Source organism: Camellia sinensis, chromosome 3 (assembly GCF_055761805.1).
Source record: "Camellia sinensis isolate YWXY chromosome 3, ASM5576180v1, whole genome shotgun sequence".
NCBI lineage: Eukaryota > Viridiplantae > Streptophyta > Magnoliopsida > Ericales > Theaceae > Camellia > Camellia sinensis.
Window position 1 is genome coordinate 131,410,888 of NC_138963.1, and position 15,843 is coordinate 131,426,730.

Below are 15,843 nucleotides of genomic sequence, written 5' to 3' on the forward strand. Positions count from 1 at the left end.
GAGAAAGACACTTTTTTCATACTTAAGCTTGAAAATAGGCCATCGGGTGCCAAAATCGTGTAACAGTCACGAGAAGGCCCAATGAACGCCTTGAACACCTTGGGAGGGACCAATGTAAGCTGTGAAAACTTACAGAACTAGCACGGGACTTCCAGTTTGAAAACAATGTAGCAATCACGAGAATGTCCGAGGAATACCTCAAACACCTCAGGAGAGACCATTGTAAGTTGTGGAAACTTACGGAACTTCAACGGGACTCCCGACTTGAAAACGAAGCCAAAAAATGCACTTTTTTTCACACTTAATCCTGAAAATAGGCCATCGAGGGCCAAAATTGTGTAACAGTCACGAGAAGGCCCGGGGAACACCTCACACCTCGAGAGCGACCAATGTAAGTTGTGGGAACTCACCGAACTAGCATGGGGCTCCCGGTTTGAATACTATGTCGGAAAAGTCACTTTTTTCACACTTAAGCTTAGAAATAGGACATCGGGAGCCAAAATCGTGTAACAGTCACGGGAAGGCCCAGGAAACGCATCAACCACCTCAGGAAGGACCAATAGAAGTTGTGGAAACTTACGGAACTAGCACGGGACTTCCGGTTTGAAATCTAAGTCAAAAAAATGCACTTTTTTTCACACTTAGGCTTGAAAATAGACCATCAGTGGCCAAATTCGTGTAACAGTCACGAGAAGGCCCAAGCAACACCTCAAACACCTCGGGGGGGACCAATGCAGGTTGTGAAAATTTACGGAACTTGCACGGGACTCCTCGTTTCAAAACCAAGTCAAAAATTGCACTTTTTTCACACTTAATCTTGAAAATAGGCCATCAGGGGCCAAAATTGTGTAACAGTCACGAGAACCCTAGCGAAACCCCTCAAACACCTCAAGAGGGACGAATATAAGTGGAAGAAATTTACAGAACTAGCACGGGAGTCCCGGTTTGAAAACTAAGTGGAAAAAGACACTTTTTTCAAACTTAAGTTCGAAAATAGGCCATCAGGGGGCCAAAATCGCGTAACGGTCACGAGAAGGCGTGGGGAACACATCAAACACCTCGGTAGGGACCAATGTAAGTTGTGCAAACTTACGGAACTGGCACAGGACTCCCGGTTTGAAAACTAGGTCAAAAAATGCACTTTTTTCACACTTAAGGTTAAAAATAAGCCATCGGGGGCCAAAATCGTGTAGCATTCAGTAGAACACCCGGGGAACACCTTGGGAGGGATCAATGTATGTTATTGAAACTTACAGAACTAGCACGGGACTGCCGGTTTGAAAACTAAGCCGAAAAAGGCACGTTTCTCACACTTAAGCTTGGAAATTGGCCATCATGGGGCCAAAATCGTGTAATAGTTACGAGAAGGCCCATGGAAGGGACCAATGTAAGTTGTGGAAACTTACGGAACTAGCACGGGACTTCCGGTTTGAAAACTAATTTGAAAAAGACATTTTTCTCACACTTAAGCTACAAAATAGGCCATCGGGGACCAAAATCGTGTAACAGTCGCGAGTAGGCCCGTGGAACACCTCAAACACCTCGGGAGGGACCGATGTAAGTTGAGAAAAATTACGGAACTAGTACGGGACTCCTGGTTTGAAAACTATATCAAAAAATACACTTTTTTTCACATTTAAGCTTGTAAATAGGCCATCGGGGGCCAAAATCGGTAGCTATCACGAGAAGGCCCGGGGAACACCGCAAACACCTCGGGATGGACTAATGCAAGTTGTGAAAACTTACGGAACTTGCACGGGACTCCTGGTTTGAAAATTAAGTCAAAAAATCCACTGTTTCCCACTTAATCATGAAAATAGGCCATTGGGCCCCAAAGTTGTGTAACAATCACGAGAAAGCCCAGAGAATACCTTGAACACCTCCAGGGGGACCAATGTACATTGTGGAAACTTACAGAACTAGCACAGGACTACCGGTTTGAAAACTAAGTCGAAAAAGGCACTTTTTTCACACTTAAGCTTGAAAATAGGCATCGGGGGCCAAAATCGTGTAACAGTCACGAGATGGCCCGGGAAACACATCAAACACCTTAGGACGGACCAATGTAAGTTGTGGAAATTTACGGAACTAGCACGACACTTCTGGTTTGAAAACTAAGTCGAAAAAGCCACTTTTTTCACACTTAAGCTTGAAAATAGGCCATCGGGGGCCAAAATCGTATAACAGGCGCGAGACTTTCCGGGGAACACCTCAAACACCTCTAGAGGGCCCAATGTAAGTTGTGGAAAGTTACAGAACAAGCGTGGGACTCCCAGTTTGAAAACTAAGTCAAAAAATGCATGTTTTTCACTTAAAGCTTGAAAATAGGCCATCGGGGGCCAAATTTTTGTAACAGTCACGAGAAGGCCCGAGGAACACCTCAGACGCCTCGAGAGGGACTAAAGTAAGTTTTGAAAACTTACAGAACAGGCGCAGGACTCCCGGTTTGAAAACTGAGTCGAAAAAGACACTTTTTTTCACACTTAACCTTGAAAATAGGCCATCGGGGAGCGAAATCGATTAACAGTCAGGAGAAGTCCCGGGGAACACCTCAAACACCTCGGGAGAGACCAATGTAAGTTGTGGAAACTTATGAAACTGCCACGGGACTCCCCGATTTGAAAACTAAACCAAAACAAGCACTTTTTTCACACTTAAGGTTGAAAATAGGCCATCGATGGCCAAAATCGACTAACAGTCACGAGAAAGGTCGGGGAACACCTCAAACACCTCGGGAGGGACCAATATAAGTCTTGGAAACTTACGGAATTACCCCGGAACTTCCGGTTTGAAAACTAAGTCCAAAAAGCCACTTTTCTCGCATTTAAGCTTGAAAATTGGCCATCAGGGGCCAACATCATGTAACAGTCATGAGAAGGCACAGGAAACACATCAAACACCTCGGAAGGGACCAATGTAAGTTGTGGAAACTTACGAAACTAGCACGGGACTCCCGGTTTCAAAACTAAGTCAAAAGTTGCATTTTTTTCACACTTAAGCTTGAAAATAGGCCATCGGGAGCCAAAATCGTGTAACAGTCTCGAGTAGGTGTGGGGAACACCTCAAATACCTCAAGAGGGACCAATGTAAGTTGTGGAAACTTACAGAACTAGCACGGGACTCCCGGTTTGAAAATTAAGACAAAAAAGACACCTTTTTCACGCTTAAGCTTGGAAATAGTCCATTAGGGGCCAAAATCGTGAGACAGTCACGAGAAGGCCCAGTGAATACCTCAAACACCTTGGGAAGGACCAATGTAAGTTGTGGAAACTTATGGAACTGGCACGAGATTCCGGTTTGAAAACTAAGTCAAAAAATGTAATTTTTTCACACTTAAGGTTGAAAATAGGCCATCGGAGGCTAAAATCGTGTAACAGTCATGAGAAGGCCCGGGGAACACCTCAAAGGAACTAGCACGGGACTCCCGATTTGAAAAATAAGTCCAAAAGGCAATTTTCACAAACTTAATTGTGAAAATAGGCCATCGCGGGCCAAAATCGTGTAACAGTCACGACAAGGCCCAAGGAACACATCAAACAACTCGGGAGGCACCAATGTAAGTTGTGGAAACTTATGGAACTAGTACGAGACTTCCGGTTTGAAAACTAAGTCGAGAAAGACACTTTTTTCATACTTAAGCTTGAAAATAGGCCATCGAGTGCCAAAATCGTGTAACAGTCACGAGAAGGCCCATGAACGCCTTGAACACCTTGGGAGGGACCAATGTAAGTTGTGAAAACTTACAGAACTAGCACGGGACTTCCGATTTGAAAACAATGCAGCAATTACGAGAATGTCCGAGGAATACCTCAAACACCACAGGAGAGACCATTGTAAGTTGTGGAAACTTACGGAACTTCAACGGGACTCCCGACTTGAAAACGAAGCCAAAAAATGCACTTTTTTTCACACTTAATCCTGAAAATAGGCCATCGAGGGCCAAAATTGTGTAACAGTCACGAGAAGGTCCGGGGAACACCTCACACCTCGAGAGCGACCAATGCAAGTTGTGGGCACTCACCGAACTAGCATAGGGCTTCCGGTTTGAAAACTATGTCGGAAAAGTCACTTTTTTCACACTTAAGCTTAAAAATAGGACATCGGGAGCCAAAATCGTGTAACAGTCACGGGAAGGCCCAGGAAACACATCAAACACCTCAGGAAGGACCAATAGAAGTTGTGGAAACTTACGGAACTAGCACGGGACTTCCGGTTTGAAATCTAAGTCAAAAAAATGCACTTTTTTTCACACTTAGGCTTGAAAATAGACCATCAGTGGCCAAATTCGTGTAACAGTCACGAAAAGGCCCAAGCAACACCTCAAACACCTCGGGAGGGACCAATGCAGGTTGTGAAAATTTACGGAACTTGCACGGGACTCCTCGTTTCAAAACCAAGTCAAAAATTGCACTTTTTTCACACTTAATCTTGAAAATAGGCCATCAGGGGCCAAAATTGTGTAACAGTCACAAGAACCCTAGCGAAACCCCGGAAACACCTCAAGAGGGACGAATATAAGTGGTAGAAATTTACAGAACTAGCACGGGAGTCCCGGTTTGAAAACTAAGTGGAAAAAGACACTTTTTTCAAACTTAAGTTCGAAAATAGGCCATCAGGGGTCCAAAATCGCGTAACGGTCACGAGAAGGCGTGGGGAACACGTCAAACACCTAAGTAGGGACCAATGTAAGTTGTGCAAACTTACGGAACTGGCTTACGGAACTGGCACAAGACTCCCGGTTTGAAAACTAAGTCAAAAAATGCACTTTTTTCACACTTAAGGTTAAAAATAAGCCATCGAGGGTCAAAATCGTGTGGCATTCAGTAGAACACGCAGGGAACACCTTGGGAGGGATCAATGTATGTTATTAAAACTTACAGAACTAGCACGGGACTGCCGGCTTGAAAACTAAGCCGAAAAAGGCACGTTTCTCACACTTAAGCTTGAAAATTGGCCATCAGGGGGCCAAAATCGTGTAATAGTCACGAGAAGGCCCATGGAACACATCAAACAACTTGGAAGGGACCAATGTAAATTGTGGAAACTTACGGAACTAGCACGGGACTTCCGGTTTGAAAACTAATTTGAAAAAGACATTTTTCTCACACTTAAGCTACAAAATAGGCCATCGGGGACCAAAATCGTGTAACAGTTACGAGTAGGCCCATGGAACACCTCAAACACCTCGGGAGGGACCGATGTAAGTTGAGAAAACTTACGGAACTAGTACGGGACTCCTGGTTTGAAAACTATATCAAAAAGTTCAATTTTTTCACATTTAAGCTTGTAAATAGGCCATCGAGGGCCAAAATCGTGTAACTATCACGAGAAGGCCCGGGGAACACCGCAAACACCTCGGGATGGACTAATGCAAGTTGTGAAAGCTTACGGAACTTGCACGGGACTCCTAGTTTGAAAATTAAGTTAAAAAATGCACTGTTTCCCACTTAATCATGAAAATAGGCCATTGGGCGCCAAAGTTGTGTAACAATCACGAGAAAGCGCAGAGAACACCTTGAACACCTTCAGGGGGACCAATGTACGTTGTGGAAACTTACAGAACTAGCACAGGACTATCGGTTTGAAAACTAAGTCGAAAAAGGCACTTTTTTCACACTTAAGCTTGAAAATAGGCATCGGGGGCCAAAATCGTGTAACAGTCGCGAGATGGCCCGGGAAACACATCAAACACCTTAGGACGGACCAATGTAAGTTGTGGAAATTTACGGAACTAGCACGACACTTCCGGTTTGAAAACTAAGTCGAAAAAGCCAATTTTTTCACACTTAAGCTTGAAAATAGGCCATCGGGGGCCAAAATCGTATAACAGGTGCGAGACTTTCCGGGGAACACCTCAAACACCTCTAGAGGGATCAATGTAAATTGTGGAGAGTTACAGAACAAGCATGGGACTCCCAGTTTGAAAACTAAGTCAAAAAATGCATGTTTTTCACTTAAAGCTTGAAAATAGGCCATCAGGGGCCAAATTTTTGTAACAGTCACGAGAAGGCCCGGGGAACACCTAACACCTCTAGAGCGACCAATGTAAGTTGTGGGAACTCACCGAACTAGCATGGGGCTCCCGGTTTGAAAACTATGTTGGAAAAGTCACTTTTTTCACACTTAAGCTTAAAAATAGGACATCGGGAGTCAAAATCGTGTAACAGTCACGGGAAGGCCCAGGAAACGCATCAAACACCTCGGGAAGGACCAATAGAAGTTGTGGAAACTTACGGAACTAGCACGGGATTTCCGGTTTGAAATCTAAGTCAAAAAATGCACTTTTTTTCACACTTAGGCTTGAAAATAGACCATCAGTGGCCAAATTCGTGTAACAGTCACGAGAAGGCCCAAGCAACACCTCAAACACCTCGGGGGGACCAATGCAGGTTGTGAAAATTTACAGAACTTGCACGGGACTCGCCGTTTCAAAACGAAGTCAAAAATTGCACTTTTTTCACACTTAATCTTGAAAATAGGCCATCAGGGGCCAAAATTGTGTAACAGTCACGAGAACCCTATCGAAACCCCTCAAACACCTCGAGAGGGACCAATGTAAGTTGTGAAAACTTACGGAACTAGCACGGGACTCCCGGCTTGAAAACTAAGTCAAAAAATGCACTTTTCAAACACTTAGGCTTGAAAATAGGCTATCAGGAGCTAAAACCGTGTAACAGTCACGAGAACCCCCGCGGAACACCCCAAATATCTCGAGATGGACCAATGTAAGTTTTGGAAACTTACAGAACTAGCACGGGAGTCCCGTTTTGAAAACTAGGTCAAAAAAGGCACTTTTTCACACTTAAGCTAGAAAATAGGCCATCGGGGCCAATATCGTGTAACAGTCAGGTGAAGGCCTGGGGAACACGTCAAACACCTCGGGAGGGACCAATGTAAGTTGTTGAAACTTACGGAACTAGCACGGGACTCCCGGTTTGTAAACTAAGTCAAAAAATACACTTTTCTCACACCTATGGTTGAAAGTAGGCTATCGGGGGCAAAAAACGTGTAACAGTCACGAGAAGGCCCGTGGAACACCTCAAACAGCTCGGAAGGGACCAATGTAAGTTGTGAAAACTTACGAAAGTAGCACGGGGCTCCCGGTTTGAAATCTAAGTCCAAAAAGGCACATCTCTTTACTTAAGATTGGAAATAGGCCATCGGGGCCAAAATCGTGTTACCACGAGAATGACCAGGGAAATCATCAAACACCTCGAGAGGGATCAATGTAAGTTGTGGAAACTTATAAAACTAGCACGGGACTTCCGGTTTCAAGACTATGTCGAAAAAGACACTTTCTCCACACTTCAGCTTGAAAATAGGCCATCGGTGTCCAAAATCCTGTTGTAACAATCACGAGAAGGCTCCTGGAACAACTCAAACACCTCGGGAGGGACCAATGTAAGTTGTGGAAACTTACGGAACTTGCACGGGACTCCCAATTTGAAAACTATGTCAATAAATGTACTTTTTTCACACTTAAGCTTGAAAATAGGCCATTGAGGGCCAAAATCTTGTAACAGTCCCGAGAAGGCCCGGGGAACACCTCAAACACCTCAGGAGGGAACAATGCAAGTTGTGGAAACTTACAGAATTAGTACGGGACTCCCGGTTTGAAAACTAAGTTGAAAAAGGAACTTTTCGAGAGAGACCAATGTAAGTTTTGGGAACTTGTCGAACTGGCACGGGACTCCCGGTTTGAAAACTAAGTCAAAAAAGGCACTTTTATCACACTTAAGCTTCAAAATAAGCCATCAGAGCCAAAATCGTGTAACAGTGATGAGAAGGCCTGGAGAACACCTCCAACACCTCGGGAGGGACTATTGTAAGTTGTGAAAACTTACGGAACTGGCACGGGACTCCCGATTTCAAAACTAGGTCAAAACATGCACGTTTCTAATAGTTAAAAAATGCACGAGATTCCGGTTTGAAAACTAAGTCAAAAAATGCACTTTTTTCACACTTAAGGTTGAAAATAGGCCATCGGAGGCCAAAATCGTGTAACAGTCAAGAGAAGGCCTGGGGAACACCTCAAAAAATAAACATCAGGAGTGACCAATGTAAGTTGTGAAAACTTACGGAACTAGCACGAGACTTCCGATTTGAAAACTAAGTCCAAAAAGGCAATTTTCTCACACTTAAGCTTCAAAATAGGTCATCAGGGGCTAAAATCGTGTAACAGTCGCGAAAAGGCCCAGGGAACACAACAAACAACTCGGGAGGCACCAATGTAAGTTGTGAAAACTTACGGAACTAGCACGAGACTTCTGGTTTGAAAACTAAGTCGAGAAATGCACTTTTTTCACACTTAAGCTTGAAAATAGGTCATCGGGTGCCAAAATCGTGAAACAATCACGGGAAGGCCCAAAGAACACCTCGAACACCTCGGGAGGGACCAATGTAATTTGTGAAAACTTATACAACTAGCACGGGACTCCCGGTTTGAAAACAATGTCAAAAAATGCACTTTTTCACACTTAAGCCTGTAAATAGGTTATCGGTGGCCAAAATCGTGTAGCAGTAACCAGAATCTCCGGGGAACACCTCAAACACCTCAAGAGTGACCAATGTAAGTTGTGGAAACTTACAGAACTTCAACGGGACTCCCGGTTTGAAAATTAAGTCAAAAAATCAACTTTTTCCACACTTAATCGTGAAAATAGGCCATTGGGGGCCAAAGTATTGTAACAGTCGTGAGAAGGCCGGGGGAACAACTCAAACACCTCGAGAACGACCAATGTAAGTTGTGGCAACTTACCGAACTTGCACGAGACTCCCAGTTTGAAAACTATGTCGAAAAAGTCGCTTTTCTCACACTTAAGCTTAAAAATAGGATATTGGGGGCCAAAATCGTGTATTTTTCGACATAGTTTTTAAATCGGGAGTCCCGTGCCTTTTCGTTAAGTTTTCACAACTCAAATTGGTCCCTCCTAAGATGTTCGAGGTGTTCCCCGGGCCTTCTCGTGATTGTTACACGAGGAGGCTCCTTGTGTCCTGCATCGGCTGATAGTTGTATGGAGGGTTCATCAGTTGTCACCATGAAGAGGAACATTATGCAAGTTGGGCTGAAAGCATTCGATGTGGTTGTTGACGAGGTTGATCGCAAGAAGATGTGGGTCGCGAAAAAGGGTAGATCTCTGCAAAGATCCCTGATGTTGGGATTTGAAGTTCCTTTGTTGGCTCAAAAGAAGCTTCTTAATTCCTGAAGAGAGGTCTTTTGGGCAGTCTCAACCTCTCAGAGGGCGCATAGGCTTTTGGAGGTCTAGAGACTGGTGAATAGGAGTGGTTGCTCCTTGAGGTTAGCATTTTTGGGGCAAATCAGTGGCAGGTTGTCACACCCCACCCCAATTTCATATTAGAAATCTAAGGCATGATGGTTTAAGGCTAGTTAAGATTATTAAGTTAAAATAGTGAGATCTTCTATTGTAAGTTCATATTAGATTATTCACCCAAAAAAAAAAGTTCATATTAGATGTGGACTGATTCAAAAGAGTAGGGTGATTGATGTATGTTTTAAAGCCTAATTTAGTGTTCAAGGGTTCAACAACAAAAATGGAAACGAATAGCAAAGCAAATGATTTAGATTTCAATAACTAGACTTGCTTCATATTGTGTGTGTTTATAATCCTAGTGTATAAAAGTAGCACACACCGAACTCTCTTTCCTCCCTACTCAAATCCCATTACATTACACAAAAGAAATAGTACAGGTACAACTTTCAGGTATATACATTACACTTTACAATCAGCTCACAACAGTACAGTAAAAAAATAGGGTAAATTACATTAAACCCCCCTCAACTATGACCTATTTTTGAGTTGCCCCCTTAATGTTTTAAAGGCAACACTTACCCCCCTTGAAGTACATGAATTGCAAAAGTCATTAACACTGTTAACAGAAATTATTAAGTTACCCTTTTACCCTTCAATTGTATTGCTACAACCACTACCTAATTTCTTCCAAACCCTAATCAAATCAATTCAATCCCAAATCCTTAATTCCACAGTGTCTCCATAATTCCGATTAACAAACACAACAAATTCATTTGACAAAGGGAGTAAAGTCAGCCACTGTGAATCACCACAACAATCCCATATTTTTGTAGGACCTAATGATCAACAAAGGGAGTGAAGTTTGGGGGTGGCAATGGAGATGAGGGTGTTGTTTAAGGGCTTGGGGTTTTGAACTCATTGAAGAGAGAGAGAGAGAGATGAGGGGTTGCCTACAACAGCTTACGGCAATGGCAATGGCAATGGCAACAACAGTGGTTGAAGACAATGGCCCACCTCTCTTCATCTCACTTGCCACATGCAACCCCTCTTCCAGCCTACACCAACTCCTTTTTTTTTCTTTCTTTAACCAATGGCATCTCCTTCATTGTTCCTCCCTCCTCCCATCTCTGCACCACCACCTTATTTCCCCCACCACTCACCACCTCCCCTTTCGATTCCCACCAAGCCGAAACCCCTTCCCCACAGCCTCCCTCCCACTGATCAAACACCCCAATACACTAAAAGCCCTATATTAATTCAACATATGTCCACTAAAATCCCCCCACCTAATCAACGTATCACCATCAAAACCCTCAATTCTTTTGCTGTGGAACTTTTTTATCAAATCATAATGGCTTGGCTAATAAGGGTTCTCTAGTTGGTATTAGCCATGAGAGTTTCTGGTTATGGCTTGGCATTTCTGGCCATGTAGAGTTGCTGGTTGTGTGTATATATACGATGTATGTATATATAATAAGGCTTTTTTAGTCATAAATTTTTAATTACAATATGATACATTTATGCCAAATGACTACCGTTGTGATGACAGAAGAGGTGTGATGACAGAAGAGGTTTAGAGTTACAAAACAAAACTATAAGCGGGTTGAGTGTTGAATTTTTAAACATTGATTTTTAACTTGACAATGGGTCATAGTTGAGGGGGGTTTACTGTAATTTACCCTAAAAATATATATATTGTTAGAATAGGAAATTGATAGAATGGGAAATTGATCAGAATTATCAATATAAAAGGGAATGAAATCTAACTCATTCCCTAACTGTTTCTTTTCTCTAAACCTACATGTGTATATATATGTATGTATGTATATATATTAATATGATTTACCCTAAAACATTGATTTTAGTTCTCTGTGTGGTGTAGCTAAAATTAAATACAACAATAGGTTGAGTATAGGAAGATTCATAGTTCTCAACCAAACTTGCTAGCATGTCCACCAACAAAGCACACCTACAGTAGGCAAACATTTTTTCTTTAATTTGTTAAAGTTATATATTCCTTTATTTTTATTTTCCCTTCATGTCTTGGGAGGGCCTGAACCTTGCACCTTATCTTTTTGGGTATTAATAGCACTGAGCTAATAGCTGATATTTTATTTATTTTATTTTTTAAATTCTAAATAATGAATTAGAAACAAAAGGTTGGTTTCTATTTAATGAGGTTTCTGTAAACTAGATTTTAAAAATAAAGAAACAGGAACACATGGTCCCTGCCCGGCCCCACTCTTTGCCCGTGCTTCCAGTATTCAACATGATGTGAAAGCAATAATCAATAATTTGTGGTTGAATTTGAAGTTTATTAATCACATATTTTTTACTGGTTACGCGGTCTATTGGTGACGATGATATGAAGCCTGTTGTAATTGCAGAACCTGAGATAACTGAGACCATATTGTATGTAGAAGATGAATACTTGGTAAGGTCCTTTGATCTAATAATCTTCTGTTATCTGGGGTTTGTTATTTGTGTGCTACGACAAACTAATAAATGGATTTGTGGCTTCTAAATAGACTTTTATGTACAGTTTCTAGGGAAATCAGAAATTTTCAATAACTGCAGTTGCATCTGCTTTAATCACTTTAAAAGCATTTGTTCTATATGCCATTACCAAACACAATTTTCTGTAGTGCCTGGATGATCATAGCACAATTCATGTTCTTGCAATTTGAAATTTGTAGGCCCCCAATTTAGGAGGTCCCGTACGTGGAAATGTTATTAGCAAGACAATAGAATAATCGTGAGATATATTATTGAAGTTTGAAATCTGTAGCCTTACAGAACAAGATTTTCTCCAAGTGTTTCCCACAAACACTCCATTAATACCAATAGTTTACGAATGGTGTGGAAAAGAAGTAACACAAGGTTTTAGAACAATAAACTCTTAAGGAGTTGTATTTAAACAACAAAGCTCAAATGCAAAAGAATATGGAAGTTGAAGCTCAAAACTTGAAAGATCTTGATGGGTATTACATTTAATCCTTCATCCCATGTTTGTAGACATGTAAAAATCTTGTTTTTATTGCCCTTCATCTCATTTCGGTCCAGTGCAGTAAATGCGTCTCTAGCAATTGAAACGAAGTAGCTGTTGCATATTTTAGAATTTAAATTTTGCGAAGGAGTCAACTTATTTTGAATCTAGGTGAAATCTGAAGCTCTCAGAACTTTTCTTAAGGGATTCAATTTATTTTGTCAAGGAGTTGACTAATCCTTTTATCTGCACGACAATTGGAGTTCAGGGTCGACTCAAGACCTTCAATGTTTTTAAGATTTTCACGTGTTAAGCATCTCAAACTCATCCAAAACCCTTTCTAACTCCAAAATAATTTAGATAATGAACATTTAATCATAAAACAAATATCAAAGACTTATTTTGGAGCTTTTTAATCTCAATCATTACAGCAGGAAAAATGTAAAACTTTTAAAACACTTGTACTCCTTTTGTAATGAATTATTCATCAAATACTAATGACAAAATCATGTTACATTCTCATATTTCATTAAGCTATCCAATACTTACACCAAAGGATATTGACAATTCAAAGTACAAATTTATCATTTGCTAGCCACTCACTAATTTTGTATTGTGAAATATCAAACATATATCACTGTAAAACATAACCAACAAAAGCATCATAGACAATATCAAAACTAAACCATAGGTCTAATTTCTCTTTCATTTGAAGCATTTTGAGGCTTCTTGAATTCAACCTTTATTCTTTTGTTATGTTTACAGTTAAAAATAGAATACAAGTATCTTGGCAGACTAACCCCAAGGGGTTGGCCTAGTGGTCAAGACCTGAGCCTAGGGTGTGCTCCCTTCAAAATCTACTAAGTGCAAACAATTTCTCGAGACCAGTTCATATGGGACTTTGCCCGACCCCCCACTAGTGGATGGTGAGATTGGTCTTCCGGAGTAGTCGGTCTAATGGGCCACATGCTGAGTTATCCAAAAAAAAAAAAAAATTATCTTGGCAGACTTGTAATTATTCTAATTTGTATTATGCTTTTCGTTTGTTAGTGCATAACACAGGTAGGCACTCAGATCAAACTTATTCAAAAGAGATCGTATACCACAATTTGAACGATTATGGTTTATGCCTTTGTTTTTCGGTTCTAAAAATAAAAAAATTCTAGCGACCTTGCCCTATCTCTTCCCTCCCCATTCACACCTCATGGTTTCAAAGCATTGAAATAAGACAAAACAAGGAGGGTGTGGAGTAAGCCTAGAATGAGAGAGTGTTCTGACGATTGAACTTCCATAGAACTACATGTAAAGTGATACAGTCCATACCTAATATTAGGAAGATAACCTCTCTAGTATATTTGGGACTGGTTAAGTTTGAGATAATATTATAGTGTTAAAGATATCAGAATATATGAAGATCCATAATTGAAGGGATTTGATTGTATCTCCCACTATATATATGGTGTACCATGTAATCAAGAGGATTAACTAGTGTGAATAAAAGATGTAGCCCATAGGGCTTTGTATGTGTGGACGTAGGCCAAGATTGACTGAACCACATTAACTTTTTGTGTTCTTTCTTCACTCTTTTCTATTTTTATTATCTCTTCATATTCAACCTTCTTGTCATATTACCAATATCAACTGTTAACACCTCCCTTCACATGCTTCTCATATTTCTGAACTTGGAGTTATATTATTTAGTTTAGTGATCTCTAAAAAATGATCTTTTGAAAAAAATTACAGTGGCTGAAAAGGGGGGGGTGGGAAGTAAAACCCTAGATAATTTTGCGACCTTTATGCTTTTCCCAATAATTCTTATTTAATTCAAATGCTTATGATGTATGTTTCATTTGTAATCAGACCATTTTCAAAATTTTGCTTTATTTATGACGGATGGTTGTGACTTGTTAGCATATCACATTTTTATAGAGAGAGTAACAATATGTGTTCGACTGTCAGGTTATGGCTAGCGATGGCTCTGGGATGTTATGAGCAACGCAGAGATTGTTTGCATAATAAAGGACACAGTGAAAGAGTCTGGGATGTGCTCAAAGAGATTGGCAACCGAGGCTGCTGAACGTGGAAGCAAAGATAATATAACTGTTATTGTCGTTTTCCTGCATCCTGTATCTACTTCAGAGAGGATTTACTAGGTTTGATGGTATTCTTATACAAATTGTTTTGTATGTATGAAATTAAATTTAGTGAGACATGGAAATGAACCAGAGGTGGTAGGAAAAGGTTCACCTCCTCGTCTTGTGGAAATTGTATGCGTACATTTTTTAGTGGGAAACTACACAAAGCATATGCTTGTATTATTGGATTTCAATGTGCATATATGGAATAATAGCTAACAGATGTTTAATGTGTTCATAGTGCGCGCGCGCGCGCACACACACTCTCTCTCTCCCCAAAAAGGCATGAACACTTCATTAAAATTAAACTGCACTACATGATTAAGGCAGGAATTTTTGATATGATAATACGATTCAAATCTACATGAATATGTATATGGCACAACTCGTTAGCACGAATATTAAATAGGTTGGATTACTGTCAAATTTGTATAGAACAAAGCTGACACGAATAATTGCTATAATGAAAAATTAGTTACATATTTAATATTATTTCTATTAAAGGGTGTTATGACATTTTTTAATCTCTTATATAACTCCCATCTAACTAAGAAAAAAGCATGTAAAATAGGATTTTAAAGCTAATAAAGGTTTTGTTTTTGTTTTCAATTGAAAATTTATTTGTCTACTGTTTGAGTTAATTTAGTAAATATATATATATATATATAAGATTTTGTTTTTGTAAATTAAGAAAATCAAATTGAATTGAAATCAAATATTCTTATGAATAATTTCATTCAATATAGATTAGTTTCATAAAAATTAAATTGTGAAGATTTTTTTTTTTATATTTTTTGTACACTCGATATTTTTAGCTTATGGTAAAATATTTTTACATGACACATTAATACTATACAAATCGGATACAAATTAGAAATGACATGACACAATAACACGAAATAATACATGAGTTAGGTTATTATTAAGATAATTTTGACACATTCAAAATATCACGACACGAACACGACCCCGAAAGCATGCGAAGAAAGCAAGAAAACCTATATAACTATATTAGTAAAGCGTAAAGAGATTTTCTCTTCTTATTATCTTAGTATTGACCCTGAAACATGTGTACTAACCCAAATCCGGTTCATCCCTCTTTTGATTTATTAACTAGAGTTTCAGGCTTGTTGATATTATTATGGCCGTGAAAGGCCTCAAATGAGAGATTTTTCTTGCTTCACTCCCAGCATTGAAAATAGGCAGCCTTATGTCAATATGAGCTCGTCTGAAGATCGTGATTTAGCTGTTGCGAACTCCTCAGCTTTCCGCTAGACCCACCCTCTAGCTGTAAAAATTAATGTCCGCCATTTATTTGTTTCATAACCATCACTACTATATCATAATCTAGGATCACAAAATTTCTAAACCAAGACAACTACTATACACGATTCTAAAAACAAAAAAACAAAAAATAACAACCACCACTATTCGTGATAATCAAACACAA

At 40.0% G+C, this 15,843-nt stretch overlaps 1 protein-coding gene across 1 annotated transcript in view; it reads left to right on the forward strand.

The window, feature by feature from the left end:
• Positions 1-14,581, forward strand: part of LOC145821833 (uncharacterized) — a 101,585-nt gene extending 87,004 nt beyond the window's left edge. The window contains exon 6 of the mRNA XM_082918405.1: positions 14,218-14,581. The gene's annotated coding sequence lies outside the window, so the exon portion shown is untranslated. The remainder of the gene's footprint in view (positions 1-14,217) is intronic.
• Positions 14,582-15,843: the final 1,262 nt, after the last annotated feature.